The sequence below is a fragment of the Anabrus simplex genome, chromosome 8 (assembly GCF_040414725.1).
Source record: "Anabrus simplex isolate iqAnaSimp1 chromosome 8, ASM4041472v1, whole genome shotgun sequence".
Classification (NCBI taxonomy): domain Eukaryota; kingdom Metazoa; phylum Arthropoda; class Insecta; order Orthoptera; family Tettigoniidae; genus Anabrus; species Anabrus simplex.
Window position 1 is genome coordinate 199,318,014 of NC_090272.1, and position 12,813 is coordinate 199,330,826.

General features: G+C 37.8%; 1 protein-coding gene across 1 annotated transcript in view; it reads right to left on the bottom strand.

The window, feature by feature from the left end:
* Positions 1-12,813, bottom strand: part of LOC136879363 (putative fatty acyl-CoA reductase CG5065) — a 99,410-nt gene that overhangs the window by 49,484 nt on the left and 37,113 nt on the right. The gene's annotated exons all lie outside the window — the stretch shown is intronic.

Here is a 12,813-nt window from a genome sequence, read left to right on the forward strand (position 1 = left end):
AAAGTAATCTGCCTCAATCTCTATTTCTAGGCCTGTGGAACTGAAAATAAATCATTTTTAGTGGCATTAATCAGTGTATGATGTGGTTTCATGATATAAGCTACACTAGGTAAACTGGAAAGTGCACCACCATGATGGGGTGTGCCTACATGATATGGTGATAACATGCTCGGGTGTTTCTGTAGTCAGTACAGGTTGTGTCCACACCGAGCTGCTGTATGTACATTGGTGAATCCTGCAGGTTATTAAATCAGTAAGGCCCTGGATCACATCCTACGGAATAGGCCTGTGTTTGCTACACTGCGAGGTTTAGTAACTCCAAAGTTCGCTTTATAGTTGAAGGGAGTTCTACAGATATCTACCCGTCCTATCCTGTAAAAGGATAGGATGTCAGGAGACGTCTGCAGTGTGAGGGCAGATATTGTCCTGTTAAAACTTCCCATCTGAAACGGTCACCATCAGAAGGAAAATCATGAAATTAAAACCTATACGCATACTGTCAAGTAGTCATTATACCCTAAACAATCACTAATAACTGTTACGCATGAAAGCCTGGGTTTTATCACGTGTTCACTTGTGACCGTACAAGAGTATGAATCCCAGGTTTGTTCATTTATAAAATTTCATAAATTAATTTGTTACGTAAATTAATGAAAAATCTTACGAATTAAGTTAATATTAATAATATAATATTGTAAGCAGGTTTTATGATAAAGAAATGAGGGAGAATTTATAGACTATTATGTTATTTAGCATAATTCGTTAACTTCAGTGGAAGTCCATATGTGTGGAATGGTAGTTAATATTGATCAAGATCGTGTTGTCACCGAGGTGTCATTTGCTTTCACCTTCTCCTTCCTAACGTTTTTGGTCCTGGTGCTATGCTCATAGAAATTGGTATTTTTCCGCCTTTATTTACCTTGAATTCCTGTCGTCGATCTCCCTAACTACTTCTAGTTCTAATTCTCTCTTTGACTCCGAGATGGCGTGAGTATCTGTTCCTTATACAAGGTGACATCTAGTCGGAAACTTGGTACTACGTCGCTCCGCCCACTGGCCAATAGGAGTTTACTGCCTCAGCGAGGCCTTTGGTGCATTAAGAAGTGGGCCATTTTGTCTATAGTGACTGGGAGAAGATGTATCGTGTGTCGAGTGGCTACTTGGTACTTAAGTACCGGTATCTTCCAAAAAACGTGATGGACTACGGCTGAAGAGTTACGGGTGAGAGGGCTCACCTATCAGCCCTCGGAATTTGCTACCTTTTATTTCGCCTGGGGAACGTCCACAAACTGTATGTATCTTTGTTTATTAAACCTTTTTTGGAAAACATGAAGATAAAATGGTGACCGGCGTCCTTTCAAACTTCTGATCTTTCGATATTGGTGAACCGAAGTAAAAAGGAAATAAATCGCACGGAAGTGGTGATGTGTCTAGAAATTGTCTGCGTAGAAGCGATCACTCTCTTAAAAAAATAATTTAAAAAAAACTTGGTACGAAATATATTGCAGTGCGGATTGGATTTATCAAATACTATTATTGGCACTGGATCCTTGTAATGTTTTGGTGAAGGACTAGTAAATTTCAATCTAAATTGATTTATAAGAGAATTGAATACGATACTAAACTAGTTTTAACGACGCTGTTAATTTCATGGTAATGTGACTGATTTTGAACTACTTAGCTCTAATCAAGGGGCAGTGAACTTATTTGATTGTTTTCCGGGCTTCCTACTTTTTTTTTCTTCCCTTTGGTCCTTTGACCTAAATTTGATTTTTATTTCTGCCTTTGATTCCGGTGGGATTTGATTTTGCGATGTTTTGGCGTGGGTCCGTCGGCATGGCAACGGATGTTGGTGTTGATTGTTGAAAATAAACAGTCCTGACGGTGGATAACTTTCCTTCCTGGTTCGTCCTTCTGGACTGGATTTCTTGTGTTTCCTTTAATTTATTGTATGTTTTGCCGGTCCTCTTTCTCTTGCATCCGTGTAATATGTTATTCTGTTTCTTTTGTTAATTTTACTTCTCCCTACGTGTTGTGTTTTTAGTGGATTAACTACTGGTCTCCCTGTGAGGACTGCCCATTGATTGAACTGGGTAGTTCAAGTGACTTGGCGTTTTAACTGATGTTTGTTCATTTTATACTAATAATATTTTCATTAGTTCTAGTTCGTGGGGCCCCCTTAATTACCTTAGCATACGATTAGTTTATTTTTCTTACTATTTATTAAATTTCATCTTAAATGTTATATTTTCAATCTTACGTCGTGGGCGTTTTCCAATTTCTATTTGCTGTTTTTTCTTTTAACTAATAAATACTATCTTACTTTAACAAAAACTCTGGTGTCCTTCCTTTAGTAAAATAACATCTGATACCCGGTTTAATTTTCATCTGTTTGAGGTGTTATACCGTTGCTTCTTGAGGTGAGTTACAACTATTTTCTTACTACTGTTTGGTAGGTACGTGAGCGCGCTTCCTGACCTTTCTTGACTCTTTGTGCTTTACCTCATTTGATTGTTAAAACTTTGCTGACCTTAACGTGGTGTTTCGGGTTTTGCCTGCGTGTCGGGTCAGTGTAATTTGGGAAGGCAGTGGTTAAACCACAAACTATGGTTGAAGACCGTTGCTTACGCTATCGTAAGCAACGTTGAAGACATATGGAAATACCTGGAAAGGTTATGTAAATGATGTTGATCCACGAATATCACTGTAATATTTGTCACAAGTGGAAGATAATAATTGATTTTACTCAAATAAAGTCTCAGATCGGAGGCTGATTAAGAAATACTGTCGTAACTAGCAAGAAATAGGTATTATCCGCACACTTTATCTTGGTGCATTTGTGTACGGGGGTGAGGAGTAAGGAGGGAGCTGTCCCGGTATCGATAGTGCTGCCTGGTGCTGCCAACTGAATGAAAATGAAATCTGAATTGAATCGAGAATATGATCGATCGATATGAAATTTCTAAACCGTTATCATCTTAAGCCAACAACTATGTCACATACACATTATATAACGTTATAAAACATTTCTCGATGCGAATCTTATTCCTAGCAAGAATTCTATACTTTGGCTTTGTTGTGTAAACAACAACAGTACTAATTCGTAAAGTGTTCGCCAGATGTCGCACAACGATGCTTAACCGATTCATAGTTTGTGTTTCAAAGGTTGCCAGTACGAATCTCGAAGATCGCCGAGGTCGACCGATTCAGCACTAGGGTGTAAATGCACCAAGATAAAGTGTGCGGATAATATACGTATTTACTAGCTTTCAATAGGACTCCATTATGTTGCGCCGTCTTTTGTTTCTTCATGAGGTCCAGGGTTGGCACGGATGAATGAGAGTACTATGTCTGTGAATTTTTATTATCTTTGTCCATATGTCTTGCATTCCGCTGCTCGCGCTGTCGTTTGTTTTATCTTGAGGTCCAGGGCTGGTTTATTCCCTGGCTGGCACCGATGAATGGGAGTGCGGGTATTTTGTTGAAAGGAAAATAGCATGATCCCTGGACCAATACATTAATAAATATTTTTAAAAGGAAAATAGCACGATCCCAGGACCAATAAATCGTTTAATGAATCAGTTAGTGCACATGAAGTGACAGCCCATCAAATTACATCGAATGAGAAAAATCAATAAAATGACACCAAAGAACTTCAGTGAGCAAAGACATCACACACAACAGTGATAGATAAACAAAACACTTACGGAAGCGCTGCGACGTAGCAGACATAGTAGTTGCATCGCCCTCTACTATGACTGCGCTAATACGCCCTCTCATTCGTCCGGTCACACATGTAAACGAGCGAACACGTCATAGTTACCAGTTCAGGCGCTTGGAGCGCTGAGAAGGTGGCATTAGTCTGCTTGAAGAGATACGCTGAGTGATCATTGCTAAGAGTGCTGGTGTAATTTGAGACTCTTTGCCTTATTTGGCCTGTTTCTTTCGCCGTGAACCGTTTTAATGCTTATGTACATAATATTGTTTACTGCTGTGTGCCTTAATGTAAGATGAAAAACAGATCGGGAAGTGGGATTTCGTTTCATGAATTTCCTTTCAACTAGTAACAACGTCATAAATGGCTAAATGTTGTTTCAAGAAAGAATTTCTCTCTTAATTTTAATTCGAGGTCATCGAAACTATATGTTTGCCACACCGAATAAATCCACACTTTCACGCTACGTAGGAGATATTAACTGCGAGACTGGAATAACACTCTTAGTAAAGGAGCGCCTCTTAGCAGAAAGTCAGAGCCTAAATGAAGCAGAGAGATTGTGTTTGTTGGTAGTACATCGAACAGCAGGTGTTATATGACAAGAAACTCGACACCTTCTTGGAACAGAAAGACGCTTCGTTCCATGCTGAGCGAATAAAAACTACACAAGATGACTGCCATGCGAGCGAAAGTAGAAATCGAATTACCCTGGTCAATAAATTTCTCTGTTTTATAATTTCTGCTCTGATTACAAAATAAAGGTTACCAACAGGTTTTTCCTTCTTTAAGAGGCTTTTAGGTACAGAGCTACATACTTTAACACTCTCAAAAGTAAAGGAAGTCGAAGCTTGCGTTTTATTTCTTGTTACGCATTGTGAGTGACAATCAGAAGACTAATGTTAGCACGATAAGAAGAATGCCTTCTTCAAAACACATTAAACCGAAGATCTGTCATCCTGTTGATAGTGGAATGCCTCTTCTTGCTTTTGACCAATCGCACATTCTGAAAAAGTAAAAAATTCCTTACTCAAAAAATCTATGTTTGATGGTTCCCAGGATATAAATGGTGATTTCATCAAGAAACTGCATGAGATGCAATCAAATGAAACTGTGAAACCGGTTCATTTTTCTTACACGCAAAAACATCGAGCCGTCTAAGTTTAATAAAATGAACGTGCGGCGCGCGAAATATATTTTCGCGACTGAAGTAATAACAGCCCTAGAATATTTAAAAGACCATTCGTACACAGATATACACGACTTTTTAATGCAGGTAACACTGTCAAATACATGTTATCATTAAAAACTGATTCGACATACATGTCAGTAGCACAAATGCAGCAACATTGCAGCCGAAGAAGACCAAGGTATGCAACAGTGTTAATGGACCTGATTTATAAAAGAGATTAAAACAGCAGGCTGCAGTACCCATCTGATTTGCCACTGTGGATTTTGAAAGTTATTCATGATTTTTTTATTGAAAGCACAAACATTTGTGCATAGAAATCCTGTTGCGTCTATGAGTGACTATTTAATGTCTGTGTTGCGTGATTTTCCTCGCTTCAGTTGTCCTAAAATCGGACATTCGCAGTTATTGAGTGAAGTTATTTGCGAGTGTGCTATTCCTCCATTCTTAAATAACATAGCCACATAAATAACAGAGATCTCTGAAAGACCGAAATATGAGAACGTAAAACACTTAAACAGAAAAGTGTGTGAAATTATTTATTTTCTACAGTATTTACTACCTACCGTTAACATTATTTTGTACGGTTTTTCCGCTGCGGAGGGATACGTTCTTCACTGAATTTGTTTATTAAGATGTAAGGTGTGATTCAAATATGTTTATTGAGTGATTGGCTATCTATTTAAACAGAAATTTACAAAACACTTAACGTGTGCTGTAATGAACAATCTTGTTTCAATGCCAGCGAAGCAGCGCTCGGCGGTAAAAATGGGAACCAGGCCCATATCGCTGTATTGGGACGGTGTATAAGCGCAGCCATAGAAGAGGACGATGCTAGTTGTAAAGCAGTAAAGTTTGTATTTTCTAAAATAAAATATTTCGTATTATTTCTTAATCGACCATCGATTTAAGACTTTATTTGAGTAAAAGCAATTACTATCTTCCATTTGTGACAAATATTACAGTCAGTGGCGAATATAGAATATATTTTGGGGGGGGGACGGGCCAAGATTGATGTAAGGTTAGGTTAAGTAATTTTAAGAGGTCAGACGATTTCAAACACTTTAGAAAGGAAAAAGGAAACATTGATTTGGGCTGATACATACTTACATACATACATACATACATACATACATACATACATACATACATACATACATACATACATACATACATACATATATACATACATACATACATACATACAGTACAGTACAGTACAGTACAGTACAGTACACCAATGGTTACAAAACGAAGTCCATGTTTCTTGGTACACTTGCAAACTTATCAAGAACTTCTTCGTCACTAACTATAATGTCTCTGTGGATAGAGAGTAAAGCAAGCCCGTTAAGCCTACTTTCAGATGTGCTGTTCCTTAAGTAAGTCTTCAGTCTTTCTACGGTTGCGACAGAAACAGGAAGAACTGCGAGTAATTTGAGAAGGGTATAAATGTTGGGGAAGAAAGTCTTGTCACATTTTTATACAGAACTTACAGCCATTTTGGGAAGATTTGAAGGATTTTCCTGACTCCACTTTTCTTTCCACAACATAAACTCACTTTGCACAATCTCTTTATGTGACAGATCTTCTTCGTAGAAACTAAAATCAGCCTCCAGTGAACCGAAATCTGTTACGTTACACAATTGTGGTAGGATGTTTTGTAAGGATGCAACTATTTTCTTGTGAGATTCAAAGCGTTCTTTTAGTGAGTTACAAAAATCGTCCGGGTACGGCACATAAACAGCTACTCAATAGTATGCTTCTTCTGTGGTGTAAGGGACGTTGCTACGTGCTGTTTGAAGGCAGCAAATTCTTGGAATCTCTTCTTTAATGTCAAGTTTAGCAGCGAATGACTTTGCTTGATTATACAAGGCTTTAAATGAGTCATCAGCATTTGCCCTCTCCTTCGATAGAAGGTGGAAGACACTCATGACGTTAGTCAAGGCCTGTGGAAGATCTATATTGTTGTTTTGAAACTGCTCAGATAAGTTATGCATGGTTGAGAGCATCCAGCTCAAAACAAAAAGATTAATAAGAAATGCAAATTGACTAATAGCACTACTTAGAGTGTGAGCCTTAGATGCTGAATCACTTAATTCCTTTTCTATATTGCAAAGGGAGAGAAAGGCTCCGAAAAGTCTTTAAATAAAATTACTGAGTCGTGCCTTTCTACCCATTGGGTTTCGCACAATGAAATAAGTTTCTGTTTCTTTTGTTCTGAACAACATTCAGAAATCATTGATTTCAATATTTCGTTTCTTTTGGGTGATATATGAAAGAATCCACAGACTTCTATTATGACACCCATACAGTTTCTTATAGAGGGTACTTTTTTCGCATCTGACAAAAATTTAGAGTGTGTGAAGAACAATGTGTATACAGGGCCAACGGTAGCTTTTCTCTGATGGAAGCTTGTACTCCTCCGAATTGCCCGCTCATCGTAGCAGCACCATCGTACCCTTGGTCTCTCATTTTGTTTAGGTCAAGCCCTAATGTTGACAAGGTCTCCAATATTGTGCTGGCCAAACCTGCTCCAGTGACGTCATAAACGGGGACGAATGTCAAAAAATCTTCTCTGATTTTGAAAGTTTGTTCCTCTACATAACGTACACGGAGAGAAAACTGTTTGATTTGGCTGATGTCAGTGGTTTCATCTCCTAAAATCGAATAAAAACTGACTTTCTGACATTTTCTACAATTTTTGATTGCCATTAACCCTCTACTGCACGAATTATTTTTCGTTTTCGTTTGGTGAAGAAAATTTCAAGATTTAATGTTCAACATACGTTTAGTGTATTAGATGTACCAGCAATTCTTAACTGGGGCTAATAGCTTAATACTCATATGTGATGTGGATTCCCATAGTTGAATATATATACGATTTTTCACGATTTTACGCTAAGCTTTTAACATTCAAAGACCGAACATTACTACCTACTGGCCATGGGTACGTACTGCAAGGCGCAAGTACAGCTTGCAGAACCGTAGGTCGGTAATGTCTTTGAGGTTGAGCCAGAGGTACTCCTGAAGCCTGTGGTAATAAGATGGGGAGGTGGTTGGTTCGCGTGGATGTTGACGGGGTGGAAGGAGTACCTTTGGTTGTAGGGCTATTTTGTCTTATGTTATGTAAAAAAAAAAAAAAAACCAAAAAAAAAAACAAGGCATCACTGGGATAAGTGTTTAATTGATTGTACAGTTGAAGGTGTGCCGTAAAACTACCTCTGTCTACAATATTTATCCATTTATACAGGTGAAAAGTTATTTGTTGCCTAAAGGCAACAGTATGCAGTAGAGGGTGAAGTGACCGAATGTGTTCATAAGTTCGTTTTCAATGAAAGAACTTGTGTACATCGTCTTCCCACCACTGAAGTTTTAATTGTAAATTATTATTTAAGAACTCATAACAATTTCTCACATTGTATACCGTAATTTCACTCTAATCTTATATTCTCATTTTATATTTTTTACCATCATAATCAGGATCCTGATTTTTATCTTTAAGTATGAGTGTAAAAAGGCTGATGATGCCCTTTTAAAGGGCGAAACATGTCCCTTCAAATTTTAATTTAATAGGATGTAAGTTCTAATTATGTAAAAAAAATTGTATTGAATAGGTTGATCCTAATAAATTTTAGTAATATCTTAAATTTCCCACCACTGGTCGTTAATTGGTCTTTAAGAATATTATCTCCACTGTTGGCTCGGTATCTCAACAACGATCAAAAATTCCCATCATTTTGGTCCTGTTCTTCAAGGCTTATACATTTTTTCGGGGGGGGGCAGGCCCCCTGGGCCCCCCCTTATATACGCCCCTGATTACAGTGATATTTCGTGGATCAACATCATTAACGTAATCACCTGGAAATGTTGCCTCACGTAGTTTGAAAATAGGGTGGCAGTCTGGATTATAAGTTAAAGATTATATCCTATAAATGTAAAACAAGACATTGCCACCCCCATGTGGTTATCGAGTATATACAAGCTTGCACGACCAAGAAATGATCACTTTTTTTATTCTTACTTTTGACTTCTATCACTTATTCTGAGCCTGTTCCTATGTGAGAACTTATTCTGAATGCGTGCTTATTCAAAGATCTTACACTGAAATTATTCTTATATTCTTCTTATTCTACGATACTTATTTTAAGAATGTTATTTTGCGAAACGTCGCGCATTCCTATCTACGAAATGTCACTGTAAAATTTGTCACAAATGGAACATAATAATTGTTCTTACGCAGTTGAAGTCTGAAATCTGCGGTAAATTAAGAAATATTTTATTTTTGGTGAATATTATGTATACCTATTTACCTACTTTACAAGTACTTTTGGTGCTACGCTCACAGTAACACACGTATGTCTTTTGTTTGTCTTACACTTTCAACAATTTCGTGTGTGATGTCTGTGTTCACTGAATTTCTTTGATTTCGTTTTATTGCTTCAGGTGTCAATGACATCATTTCCTGAATTGTATCGCGATATGCAAGATTTAATAGGCGACAAAAAGCTATGGCCCATGTACATAAAAAGAATTCTGTGGACTAGTGATTTATTGGTCCAGGGATCATGCTATTTTCGTTCGAACAAAAAAAATATTTATTGGTCCAGGGATCATGCTATTTTTCTTATCGTGAATGCTATTGACCTCCATTTTGCTGTTTCAACTGGCCGCTCTAGTCATATGGACAAAGATAATGAGAGTTAGAGGCGGAAAACTATCGATAGTGCTATCGATAGCGACCACTATCGTCGTACATCGATAGTCAGCTGTCTATTATCGATAGTCAACGATAGTCCCCCCTCCCCTCATTGGCTTAATTTTCGCGCTAATAAAAATTGTATATATAGCTGTTTGCACTCTTCGCAGTTAACTGGTGAGGAGTTTGTTCCAATTCACAGGTGTGCATTTAAGTATCTCTGCGTACCTGCAACTTCAGTGCCGGCAGAAAGACTATTTAACATTTTGGAAGGTGGGATTCTCCATTCTACCTAACCTTAGCTGAGTTGATGCCAATACGGGACAAAAAATGAGATTTAAGTCTATATATTGTCAGAGACTGTATGTAGGCGAGAGACGATAAGGCACATTTTAAGTCAAAGACTTCATGAAAGCAACTGAAAACTCTCCTGCCATCAGCTGATAATTCTGTAAAACATTTTTCCAAAGATCTTACAAAATTACCGAGAAAAATGTCGGGCGATCGCAAAATGAACAATGCAGTTGAACGAGAATGTCTCGGAGGTGCCACTGAAGAGATTTATGAGTGATTCAGATTTGAATTTCAGAAATTACATAGCATTAAATAGTTGTGCTTTCTACTGATTTTTTGTGGATTGTGTTCGGTTAATGTTCTATCAAGACCAACTACAATTACATCAGACCGTAATCCAGAATAAACATGGCGGACATTGGCGTGCGATATGAGAGGTTGAGGGAAAGGTTATGCATGTTTATTTCGAGTCACCTAAAGAAAATATCACAAGTCGAACCTCATGAAATGCAACTCACTAACTCAAAATATGAATAATTAAACACCTAAAGTAGCGTTATAGCGTACTGTAAGTCTAAATGACATTTCAGAGGGGAAAATAACGAAGGGAGAATTATTGTATCAACGTCAGGTTGAAACAGACAGAGAGTATAAAAATATTTCACATATGAATCTCCAGTCAGCAAATACGATATATAGATGTCACACCACCATTAACCACAGCCCAATATGTAAAACACGCAAACAAATTTCTCCAACAAAATTTCAACCCTCCAAAATCCACCTGTATTGTTGAGTAGGTACAAGCGATATTTGTATGATACACTTGACCATCTAAAGCACTCGTCAGCTTAAAACTCACCAGAATTGATGGCATAATTGTATTTTACATAAAAGAACACAATCCTCATGTTCACTCCACGGTAAATGGGGTTAGGTTTAGTTTACGCATGTTCATTGTAAAACGTTGAAAATTTATTACATCATTCTTGCGCCACCGTTTAAGATTAATTTAGTCTCTAAATCATAAATTTTAGTCATGATTTCTGGGACTGATTTAATGTTCTTTGTAGTAAGGTACGTTGGCTGATAAGGCAAATGCTAGGATAGGCATCATTAGTTTAAACTTCGGAAGTTTGCGCGGCACTCGAATTAGATCACCATCTTCTATGGGTATATAACGTCTTCCCTAATAATACATTTGATTTCAAAAATGATAAAATGATTAATCCACACAACATTGTTAGTCCTATGATTCGGTTCGAAGTTTTCCTTACGAATGCTCTTAACCCAATTTTGTTTTAATACTAGGACTTTTGGAAACGGGAACACTTAAGCTCTTACTTACATCCAGGCACACAGCACATTAAACTATACACATATTGCATAGGTAACTAAAAATGAAGAAAAAACGTTCAGAGAAGAACACGAGAATCAACATTAACCTTATCACCACCGATATTGTTGGAATAAATAAGCTCTTTGAGAACAAATAGCTTCTTACGGCACTGAAAGAGGATCTGTAACCTTCTTAAGACTATAAATAAATATAATATACGATTAATAATATTCAAATTTCCGTAAATATTTGGTAACAACACGGCTTACACAAATCAAAACAAACGCATGCTAGCACTCCAGCTGCCGCCATTATGGACAGTTTCGATAGGTCGTTTAAGGTCTGAGATATTTTAGTTGGTCTTGGTTCTATTTTCAGGCATAATGTTATGATTCGTTCCACTTTTTGAAAACTATCGATAGTAGAGCTCATAATATCGGAAAATATCGATGGCGATTACTATCGATAGTTTGCCGCCTCTAACGAGAGTCCACAGACATAGCACTCTCATTTCTCGGTGCTAACCCTGGACCTCAAGAAATTAACAAAAGACGGCACAAGCAGAGAAATACGACATAAAGGTGCCCTGTATACAGGCCTTAAGTATGTACTCATATTTCTCCAATAACGACGGTATTTCTCAATTTACCGCAGATTTTTCACTTCATTTAAGTAAAAGCAATTATTATGTTCCATTTGTGACAAAATTTACAGTGACATTTCGTAGATAGGAATACGTGATGTAATTTCCAAGACTGTTCTGCAGCGAGGTGATTCAGATACTGTTGTTATCTGAAGCTGATTGTGAGACGGTTCTTACGTGAACTTAATCGGAAGGGGTTATTCCAAGATTACTATTCCCAGATGTTTGTTCTGATATTTTGATGGGCAGATTGTAAGACTGAAAGCTACATCTTCGGTTGTGCTCTGTGACCACATGGTTTAGTACAGCTCAGTAAAGTGCAAATCCTGTTATATGACATCTGGGAGCTGGGAGGAATCAATTGATCAAATCCAACAGATGTTGGTAGTGAGCTACGGGATTCTGGATGTGAGAGGGAAGCATACATTTTTAGGTTAGAGATCACACTAACAATAAGTATATTGGTGTGATCAGACATTGAGACAGGTGGTGGTACCTCGTCCTCACAAGTTGGATTTCAAGTTTATTAATATGTGTGATGTGTGAGTGCCATAAGGAATGTAATTAGATGCTGTTGCTGTTTGTCCAACCCTTGTCCCGTTTCTCTACGGGGTCGGATATGAGGTGAGATGGGTTGAGATGAAATCTGACGTGTTGATTTTATGACCGGATGCCCTTCCTGATGTCAACCTCATCAGTGGAGTTAATGAGATGAAATGAATGATAATAGGAAGGGAGAGGGTGAAAAGTGGTGCCGGCACATATCGTACTCCTGCCGAATAGCAGGCTTAAGGCTTAACGTCTCCATATGACGGACCATCAACAGAGTTACATGCCCTCACTCCATATGATCCCCGCGGAGAGGGCTGGAATTTAATCTAGGCTTTTGGCACGCATTCTAGTGATTATAAATTGTATACCACCACCTCTCCTACCCTGC